The sequence below is a fragment of the Cryptomeria japonica genome, chromosome 11, assembly GCF_030272615.1.
Source record: "Cryptomeria japonica chromosome 11, Sugi_1.0, whole genome shotgun sequence".
Lineage (NCBI taxonomy): Eukaryota > Viridiplantae > Streptophyta > Pinopsida > Cupressales > Cupressaceae > Cryptomeria > Cryptomeria japonica.
The window spans coordinates 217227839-217237547 of NC_081415.1; positions in this window are offsets into that span (position 1 = coordinate 217227839).

Genomic DNA, 9709 nt, shown 5'->3' on the forward strand with positions numbered 1-9709 from the left:
TATGACAGGAGACAAAGGTAAATTCTTGAACTTTCAGGAATACAATGGAGGTTTAGTAAGATTTGGAGATGACAAAGTTTGTTCAATCAAAGGTAAGGGTACAATATCTCTTGATGGTAAGTGTTAAGGCACAAATTTGCACCCTACTAAACTATAAGTTTAGCAATCTAGCCTAACATGGGATTCACTTCTGCATGTGGGCAATGCATAACCTGAAATGAAACCTCCGGTTCCTAGGCTAGTTCCTATTGGATAATCACCTGATACTCTCTAGTATTGGACTAACTTTGCAGGGTAAAGGATAAGAAATTACAGAAATGGAACTTAAAACTGAACTAAACTTAACTAGAACCTGGTGATACACCAAAATGTGAGAGATAAGTGATAAAAACTGATCTCAGTCTACAATATTCTACTTTAATTGATAAACACTTCTTTCCTATTATAAGTTTGCATAAGTATTTCATAATAAGGTCTTGAGATGAACCAATGAGGAATAGTAATGTTTCACTCAAAAATTTTGAACTTTTAAACACATACTATGACCTGCAAACATACACACATTCCTATATTAAGGGACTGACTGAGACAAGTAAAAAAGGAGCAATATAACTCACAAATTTAGCTTCATCAATCATGCTTGTACACAAAAAATTGGAAGGAAAACAAGGTTTGATTCCATAGAAAATTGCTCCAAAAGATGTTGTCACATATATAATATCTCTAAATCTGAGTTACAGAATCCGTGCAAAAGAAATGCTAAGGACAAGAAAATTGTCTCTGAAAACACTGTTCTTGCATAAATCTGAACTAACTCGAAATCAAGTGTCTCCGGGCACTAAGTACAAAAACTCTCCAACTAATTGGGTCGGATGCAAGAAAAGGGCCTCAAAAAGAGGAGTCTAGAAGACACCAAAAAGGGCTACAAACATGGAAAAGTCTTCTTCAATCAATAACCAACCCAACAGACCACTAGAAACAGCCTTAAAAAGCTCAACCAAGTAATAAAAGCTCCCCAAAATGGTGGAAAAGTCCAACTTCGACCCTTTGCCTAAAAGTGCTCCAACCTCCCTAAATTCACTCCATTTGATTTCAAACAACCTCATGTTCCTATAAAAACATTCTTGTCTCCAAAATTATCTCAACTCCTTTTGAATATTTCCCAAGTGGTTATGCATGCTCCTATATGCTCTCCTTATGTCTCCAAACCAAAAAGAATTCTTCAATGAGAGCCTTATCTCTCCAAAATTAACTCATCCTTCAAAACTAAGTCAAAAGACTTAGTCTCCTTCTTGCACATGGATACACCTTTTACATTTTAAATAATAATATTTAATTACAATTTATAATTATATTGTAATTAAATACCTTTACAAAGAGATACCAGCTTTTGACAAAGAAAGAAAACAAAAATATATAAAAAGAATAAAATAAAACATATTTGATAATATCGATGAAAAATTTAAACATTTATATTATCAAATATGTTTTATTTATTCTTACTTTGTTTTCACAAAGCCCATCGGACTTGAAGGAAAATATAAAAATTACAAAGGGCTTTTTGTTACCCTAAAAGCTTTACACTCCTATCGCACATTTCCCATTTTGCAAAATGAAAACAATTAAGAAGCTTTTCGAGGGTTTGAGACCCTTTGGTGCCGCCATTGTTGTTCTAATTTTTCCATCGCGTTGTGAAGTCTTTGATGAAGAACATGTGTTTTTACTGGTGTTGCCGCCCAAGATAAATTTGATTGCAGTTTTTTGAACAACTCAGGTCGCTACTGTGCATTAGAAGTTAGACTTTTTCTTGAAGGCATGCTGGGGTTTTCTGAATCTTCTCTTTAAATGCAAATCCCATTTTCTACAGGTATGAAATGGCTCCTTCTTGCTTTATTCTCTGTTAATATGCCATTGTTGGAAGTATGAAGAGGGTTTTTACTATAATACATCTTCTCTTTTGTTTCTTCGACATCTCAAATCTGTGTAAAGCTTTTTTTTTTTTTAAAAAAAACCCATTTTGTGCATAGCCTACAATCATTGCATTTCATGAGAAGACATCTTTATGAGGAGTATTGTCAAACAATTCACGTGATCTGTCTATTTTTTCCACATTTTGCATACACATCTGCCAGGGAAGTAACGTGCTCTATCTGTTTTTTTTTTTCACATTTTGCATACATGTCAGCCAGGAAAGTTAACGTGCTGTGTCTATTTTTTCCACATTTTGCATACACATCTGCCAGGAAAGTTAACGTGTTGTGTCTATTTTTTTCACATTTTGCATACATATCAGCCAAGAAAGTTAACGTGTTGTGTCTATTTTTTCCACATTTTGCATACACATCTGCCAGGAAAGTTAACGTGCTGTGTCTATTTTTTCCACATTTTGCATACATATCAGCTAGGAAAGTTGCATGCTGTGTCTATTTTTTCCACATTTTGCATACACATCTACCAGGGAATTAACGTGCTGTGTCTTTGCTGATCTTAGAAGGAAATAGGCTATCCTCTCTTATCTCTGCACATTTTTGTGACTTTTCTTCATTCACTGTAGTTGTTCTATTATCTCATTTTTGTAATCTTGCTTGAACCTGATCATTGTTTCATGCTTTTTATATAACAGTGATAAAGAGCCTTATTTATTATCTCATTGATGTTTGAGCTATGATTGACCTTATGATAGTGGGGTGTCCTTGAACTATGAATGCCTTGCTCCTTAGTATACCACTAACATCTGACCTACAAAAAGCTTTGTAAGCTGTGGTTCACCCATCTTTGATATCCTTGATGTTTGGTAATCGTTATAAGCTTTCTCTTTCATTCATTACATCCTCTAAGAATAGTTATTGATATTGCAGCACTTGTATTGTCTAGGCATTTGACTGAACTTTCTTTTCCTTGACTGTCATTGCATTCTTTGATGAGATTGTGTTTTACCCTTGTTAAATTTTTGACTTTGGCACATGCCGGGAGTGCGCTGGCAAATGTGAAATGATCTAGTTGGAGACCTGTTAGTTGCATTTGGTAAAATAATGTGACTGGTTTGTGAAGATACCCATGTCTTCTGTATGCTATAATAACTGTATTCACTTTACGAGCTTCTCCCAAACTTTCGCACTTCACATACATGCTAATAAGCTTATTCTGAAAAATTGTGCATGTAGCAAATACAAATATTATGTGATTGATGAAAAAGTGGACTTTTTCCCCTTTTGAAAAAAAATGTTCTTGAGAATGCAAGTCTCTAATAATTGAAGATATGTAGAGGAGTCTCCAAGTGAACTAAAAATGCTCCCAGACTAACCAACATAGATTGAATAACAGTGCAGATTTTCCTTGCTCCAATTAGTCATAAAATGCCATTGCTACCTTATGTCTCCTGACTGTGCATTTTGATCTTATGTAGAAATGAAGTTCGAGCATGGGCTCGTGACACTCATTTCATTACCAATTGATTCTGATTTCATTGAAGTTTATTGTTTGAACATGCATTAAAATAACTCAGATACTCTGTTTCTATACCAACCTATTGCATTGAATTGTTTATCTTCATTATGTGGTATTGACCCTTTTAAATACTGTAAGGTTTCACATTGAAATAATATGTCCCTTAAAACAGTTTATCCATTAATGTTTTCTTTTTATGTATATCATGAATAGTAAAGTAAAAGGTTTCATATTTAAAACAAACATGTCCCTTTGATACTTCAGTTGGTTTCTTCATCATTCAATTTTGATATTCTGAGATTAGTTACTCTAAAAGGTATGTCGGGCTCATACCCGAAGGGAGCCTTGGTCAGGGGCACATGCCAATTAGAGTAACTAATTATCTGCACATGAAACAAACACATTAGCATAAACATTTCTTTCTCCTGAAGCAGTGATTTGTGTCTTTATCTTTCCCGCCCTTTCAAAACAGAAATAAGATAGGATATGATAAATGATATATTGTAGGATAATCTTTCATTGCTTAGATCTATTGGATCTAACACCTCTTCTCTTTTGTGCATGAAAGTAGGGGTTTTTCAGAATTTGAAGATCGAGAAAACAATCATAAGGGCAACGGGACAACCAATAACCAATCAAAGCAACCCAAGGCAATGACTGGTTATCCTTACACTCACTATTTGATTCTATCCTTTTCTGTTTTGGATATGTAGGAAAGATAGAAATGCTAAGCTCACGGCTTGTGTGAGGTTTTAAGAAATTCAGTGCATGTATAAATATGCTTCAAATGCATGAACTCAATTTGTAATCTATCATTGTTCAATACAAATGAAAATACCCCTTTTTTTTTAAAACACTGCAATGTACCTTTTTGTAAATGCAATCATTTGATAAAAATGCATCCTTTGGCTAAAATTACATGGGTAATGAAATTTTAGGTAACAGTAAGCATAACACTGACAATATCTACTATCTTGAAGGATTAAAGCATAATCTTTTTAGTGTTGGTCAATTAGTTGAGAAAGGATTTTAGTTACAATTTAAAAATGAAAAATGCAAAATCATGAATAGAACTGGTTTAGAAATTGCAACCGGTAATTAGACTAGAGGTAATATATTTCATTTGAATAACAATGAGAAGACATGCTTGATTGCACATATAGATGAAAGTTGGTTATGGTATAAGAGACTCTGTCATGTAAACTTTGATTGCATGGTAAAGATTAGTACTTCTAAGGTAGTTAGAGATCTACCTAAAATTGTCAAACCTCAGAATATAGTATGTAAGGAATGTCAATTTGGAAAACAAGTTAGAGCAAGTTTCAAAAGTATTCCAAAAAAATCCAATAATGCTATTGATTTGATTCACACTAATTTATGTGGTCTAGCTAGAACTAAAAGCTTACAAGGTGATAGATATTTTATTCTAATCATTGATGACTATTCTAGAATGTGTTGGGTTACTTTTCTCAGAGAAAAATCAGAAGCACTTGGAAAGTTCAAACTATTCAAAGCAATGGTTGAAAATGAAACCGCTAAGAAAATCAAATGCTTAAGATCAGATCAAGGAGGAGAATTCACATCTAAGGACTTTAATACATTCTGTGAAGTGAATGGAATAAGAAGACAACTATCAGCACACCACAGCAAAATGGAGTTGTTGAAAGGAAAAACAAAACTATCTTGGATGTAGAAAGAAGTATGTTATCAAAAGAAAATTTACCACATGTGTATTGGAGAGAAGCAGTTAGTACAATGGTCTATACATTCAACAAAGTTCACATCCAAAGTGAAACTGGTAAGACCCCACATGAACTATGGTTTGGTAATACTCCTACTCTTAAGTATTTTAGAATTTTTGGAAGTAAATGTTATATCAAAAGAGATGAGTATATTGGCAAATTTGATCCTAGAAGTGATGAAGGAATATTTCTTGGTTATTCATCTAAGAGCAAGGCATATAGATGTTTTAACAAGAGATTGTAGAAAATTGTTGAAAGTACAAATGTAAAGATTGATGAACAATTCAGAGGAACTTCAAGGTATATAGACTCTGAACGGGCAACAGAAATTGTGACAAATGAACCTACACTAAATTCACTGGTACAAAATGAACATCTAGTTACCCCAGTACCATCTAAGGATTCCACAATAATTGAAGAACAACAACAAACAAAGACACCCTGGTATGTAAGATTGAATCACTCTGAAGATCAGATAATTGGAAATAAATTTAAAGGAGTTATGACAAGAGGAAGATTGGCAAATGAAGAGATATGTCTTATTTCTCAAATTGAACCATCATCTGTTAATGAGGCATGTGAAAATAAATTTTGGAATAAAGTTATGGAAGAAGAATTAGAACAAATTGAGAAAAATAACACTTGGACATTAGTTCCCCGGCCTAAAGATAAAAATATAATTGGAACCAAATGGGTATTCAGAAACAAACTTAATGAAGAAGGCAAGGTTGTCAGAAATAAAGCAAGACTAGTGTGTAAGGGATATTCTCAGAAGGAAGGAGTTGATTACAATGAAACCTTTGCACCGATAGCTAGAATTGAGGCAGTCAGATTATTCTTGGCTTTTGTAGCACACAAGAACTACAAAGTTTATCAAATGTCTATTAAATGTGCATTCTTGAATGGAGATATTGAAGAGGAAGTATACATTGAACAACTGATGGATTTTCTTTACAGATGACAATGATATGGTATGCAGGTTAAGGAAAGCTCTGTATGGACTAAAACAAGCTCCAAGAGCTTGGTATGCAAGATTGGATAAGTATCTTTTAAAGATTGGTTTTACTAAAGGAAATGCAAATAGCAATTTATATTACAAAATAACTAATGATGACATCTTAATTATAGAAGTATTTGTTGATGATATAATCCTTGGAGGAGAAGATGGATTATGTAAGGAATTTTCTATTAAAATGCAACAAGAATTTGAAATGTCTATGACTGGAGAAATAAAATTCTTTTTAGGATTGCAGATTTCACAAACTGACAAAGGTATATTCTTAAGTCAATCCAAATACTTGAAAGAGTTACTAAAGAAGTTTGGGATGAAGAACTCTAAACCGGTAAGCACACTTATGACTACAAATGACAAATTATCTCAAAGAGATGAATCTACACCTGTTAATCCAACTAGATACAAATCTATGATAGGAGGTTTACTGTATTTGACACAAACCAGACCTCATATTATGAATGTAGTATGTATTGTTTCTAGATTTCAAAGTAATCCTAGAGAAAATCATGAATCAGTAGTAAAAAGGATTTTTCGGTACTTACAAGGCACTATAAATCTTGGATTATGGTATCCTAGAGATGAAAAATTTGAATTATGTGCATACACAAATGCAAATTGGGCAGGAGATGTGGATGATAGGAAAAACACCACCAGTGGAGCATTCTTTCTTGGAAATAGATTAGTTTCTTGGTTGAGTACGAAACAAAGTTGTACATCTTTATCAACAGCAGAATCAAAATATGTTGCAGCAGCAACTAACTGTACACAGGTACTATGGCTTAAGCAAATGTTGAAAGACATAAAGGTAAAATGCAAGGAACCTATTACTATCTATTGTGATAACACTACAACAATTGATATATCTAAGAATCCAGTATTACATTCTAAAACCACACATGTTTCTATCAAACTAAATTTTCTGAGGGAAAAAGTTGAAGAAAAGCAGATAAAACTGGTTTATGTGAATACTAAAGAACAGCTTGCAGATATCTTTACAAAACCTTTGCCCAAGGAGACTTTTGAGTATCTCAGAGATCAGCTTGGAGTCATACCACCACCGATAGAGACTTAGACAGTTGATGATTGTCATCAACTGACAAAATTAACAGAGAAATCTTTTACTCCAGTCTTTGATGAGGAAGCTACTTCTCAGGGGGAGTAGTTGGTATATTGAATTGATTGGTATTTTGTATATGAACTTGGTATTATTGTAACTCTGGCATTTGATGTCAAAGGGGGAGAGATATCTATGGAAAAACACATTATCTTTTGAGGAGAGATTGGTATTGAAAACTTTGGATAACACATGTTGCTCCCAGGGGGAGAGATTGTTGTTTAGGAGAGATTATTACTCTCTGATTTCTGGTTATAATCTTTTCTGGAGATTGTTGGTTTTTGGTATTTGGCATTTCTGTTTTGGCACTTTGATGGTTTTTCCATCTTGTGTTGCAATCAATGCCAAAGGGGGAGATTGTTGGTATTTTGGTATGGTTTTGTCATTGATGTCAACACCTTCTAAAACACTAGCACTTTGGAGATCCAACAACATTCACTGGCAAGCAAGTAACTATTGCACAGTTACTGGTATATGGTTCACCGACAGGATATAATGATCACCGACACTTGGAATAGCATGGAAGACACTTAATAATATCGAAGATATCATGTGGATATCTTATCTTAATGAATTAATCATTGGTATATTCATATTCGCATATTTGCTTTTACCGAAAAATAGGTCCAGGGTTATCTAGGGTTTCACTGGCAGATTTATCTTTTCCAAATCAGCATGGCATGCTATGGAGATAATTAATTATTGTTGTAAATGAATTAAGCTAACATGTTCAATTGGTTATTGCATTGGATATTATATTGTTTGTAAAATGTTTTTATTGTAATATCTTGTAGAGCCGACCTACTAAAATTGGTCTTCGGTTATCATATAAATGTAAGATCTTATTTGTAAGATCAAATGTGGAATGTGAAAAATAATTGTGTGAAGGTATATGTGAGATTAAGAAGAGCTATGCATGAAGACATCATTTGAAGGTGAAGCTAGGTTTTTATGAAAGCATATCAGCATTACACCGGTATTGAATCCAGCATATGAAGATGCTATTTTGTGCAGTACATTCTTATTGGATTTAACCATCCAACTGTAGTCAGTGTGACTCCCATTTTTTGATTAAGCAGTGAGCTCTAGGTTGTTGGCCTTTCTGCATGTGTATACCCCATTTATGTACACTTACTATCTATATTAGTATCATCTAATTGTGGGTAAGGTTTCCCACCGTGGTTTTTCCCCTTACATGGTTTCCACGTACAAATATTGGTGTCATTTGTTGTGGATGACTTTGTGTTTATGTTTCATGCATTAATCTTTACCGGTATAGCAATTAACTATTAACACTGTCTACTAGCATACTTAACTGGTTTACCAGTATTAAGCATTAAGTTGGTTAAGTTGTTTTTGGTTTGAATTTATTTGACAATTGATTCACCCCCCCCCCCTCAGTTGTCTCTAGGACCTAACACATTGATCAACCCAAAAGGCATTCCGCAATAGGCAAATGTACCCCATGGAGAAATAAATGCAATCTTATGCTGATCAAATTTACTAACCTCAATTTGATTATATCTCAAAAATCCATCTATCATAGATAGCATCTCAAAACCTGTCACTGTTTGCAAAACTTGATCCATGATTGGCAATGGATAATTATCCTTGAGTCACAATTGGTTAAGATTTTTGAAATCAACACAAATATGTATTTCTCCATTCTTTCTATGCACCAGCACTATATTTGCCAACCACGTTGAATGATGGATGGTAAAGATAATCCGAACATCAAGCATCTTTTGAATCTTAGAAAGAATGGTACTTGAAATTTTGGATTATACTGGCACTTCTTTTGTCTAAAAGGAACTGCACCAAGCTTTAGGGGAATGTCATGCTGCACTTCCTTATATTGAAAGGATTTTAGATCATCATATGAATATGCCAAGACATCACGATATTGACGCAAAAGCCAAACAAACTGATCTCTTTCATCTGAAGTGCAATTATTGCCAATATTGACAAATTTGAGATCTTCATCTGAGCTAATATTATATTTCTCATATCCCATAGGAGAATCAACACTTTCTTGTTTCTGCCTCTTGATATAACGATCATGTTGATCGAAAAGTTTTTCAAGAGAAACCAACCCCTTGAGAATTTTATTTCCTTTCAGCTGAAGAATATTTCATCTGAATTGGATGATGTTTCAAACATTGAATCTGATGATGAAGAAGTAGGAGAATTACTCCCTTCGAGGTATAGCTTGTTGAAACCATCTTCTGCTTGTAGGAAGTTATTAATCTACTTATCATCATTGAAGATTTGCCAATGATCCCAATTATCAGGCACACTGGGTCTACAGATTAATTCAAAAAATGTAGTTATCTTGACCAAATTCAAGATGGGCAATTAACAAAGTAGCTGAAAAAGCAAGGGAATCAACCC